The sequence below is a fragment of the Arachis ipaensis genome, chromosome B02 (genome assembly GCF_000816755.2).
Source record: "Arachis ipaensis cultivar K30076 chromosome B02, Araip1.1, whole genome shotgun sequence".
NCBI classification, from domain to species: Eukaryota; Viridiplantae; Streptophyta; class Magnoliopsida; order Fabales; family Fabaceae; genus Arachis; species Arachis ipaensis.
The window spans coordinates 46,115,593-46,117,720 of NC_029786.2; positions in this window are offsets into that span (position 1 = coordinate 46,115,593).

Consider the following 2,128-nt stretch of genomic DNA (forward strand, 5'->3'; position numbering starts at 1 on the left):
TGTCAGCATAGATTCCAGGATCCCAAACTTTGCTTTTAAATCCGCTTTCGTCTTGATCTATATTTTTCCATCCGGGCGGTTTAGAAATTAGATTCTCACCAGAATAACCAAACATTTTCCGAGATCCATCCGATTGATCATGATGCCAATCTGTGCACTTCGAGTTGAAGCGTGGAACCTTATTAAACCTTGTGCACCAGCTCTGAGTACGAGCTATTTTTCACTTACTCTTAAAGCCGCAGAGAGCTCTAAGATGGCCATCTGTTTCAAGCAAACCATATTCAAGTGGAAAAACATAGTTAAAGATTAAGGATTGTACCCACTTGAAACTTGTATTGGGTGGTAATGGCCTTGGGATAGGTGATTTCAGTGGTTCTGTGAGTTCTACTCCCTTGTGCTCTTCTGTGAATTTCTCCACTTCTTTGCAAGATTCTTCAAATGTATCCATGTCCTGATCAAAGCCATCTATGTCTTCCTCATCACTTAAGTCATAGACTGGAGGTTGAGAGAAATCTACCTCCGTATCACCTTCGTATTCGCTTGGGGAAGATTCTTCGATCTCAGAGAATTCACTTACGGATGCAAGTTCATTACGTGGGGGTTGGGCACTGTCCTTCTTAGCATCAATTGTAACGTCCTTGACAGAATTTTCCACAACTCTGGATTATAAGCTTATCAAAGATTCAAATTTCAAGCTCACTTAACCATATATGCATCCTAACTTGACCCTGACCCCATTACAACCTATGAAAAGACCTCATGATACTTGTATGCATGCATTGAATAAATGTTGATTGTTAGAAGAAGAACAAATCTTAGAAAGCATGATTAGGGAAGAATTGAGAGAATCAACCCTACACACTTAAGCGACTAGAGTGCAAACACTTCCGGTGAGGGTTCGATGCTCAATTCCTTGATTCCCGGCTCTCATGAGCATTCTTCTTGATAAAACCCATTTGTAGGGTTTATCTTGTGATGAATTTAGAGCATTTTGATAACCTTTCCTCACATTTATTCAATGAAATAGCATGGTTTTATAACTTCTCCTTTAATTGTGCTTAAGAGTGAAAACATGCTTTTAGGACTCAAAATAGCTAAATTTAATTCACCTTGATTCCATTAGATATCTTGATATGTTTATTAAGTGATTTCAGATTTAGGAGGCAAAGATTGGATCAAGGAAATGAAGAAAAAGCATGTATAAATGGAGAACTCATGAAGAAATAAAGGAATCGCAAAAGCTGTCAAGCCGACCTCTTCGCACTTAATTGGCCATAACTTGAGCTACAAAGGTCCAAATGATGCGGTTCTAGTTGCGTTGGAAAGCTAACATCCGGGGCTTTGAAATGATATAAGATTTGCCATGGTTACATTTCGCATAGGGACGCGCACGTGCACAGTACGCGTACGCATCGATGGATGCACACAATTTACTTAATGCAACATAGGCCAGCGAATTCTAAAGCCTTGTGGGCCCAACCCAACTCATTTTTGATGCTATTTAAGCCAAGAATTGAAGGAGAATTAACATACTTTCACACATTAGTTTAGTTTAGTTTAGTTTTTGGAGGAAAAGTTAGTTTTAGAGAGAGAAGCTCTCACTTCTCTCTAGGATTAGAATTAGGATTAGGTTTAGTTCAATAATCTAGATCTAGGTTTCATTTCATGCTTTCTTCTTCTTCTTCTTCTCAATTCTATGTTGTTACATTCATGATTCCTCTATTCTTTTGTTGTAATTTCCTTTATGTTGCTTCTGTATTTTGTTGTAGATCTACTCTTGTTCCTTCCATTTTCTTTCAATTCAATATGAGATAATTCATAATAATTGTGTTTCCTTTGATTGTTGTTGTTGATTTCTTACAATATTTGTTGTTAGATTTTATTGTTGTTATCCATTTACTATGATTTTCTTTAGTGCCTTCCAAGTGTTTGATGAAATGCTTGGTTGAATTTTAGTATAGAATTTTCTCCTCTTGGCTTTGGTAGAGTAATTAGTGACGCTTGAGTTATCTAATTCCTTTGTAGATTGATAATTAGAAGTTGCTAATTGATTTGGATACCACTAAAGCTAGTCTTTCCCTTGGGAATTGGCTAGGACTTGTGGAATCAAGTGAATTCATCCACTTGA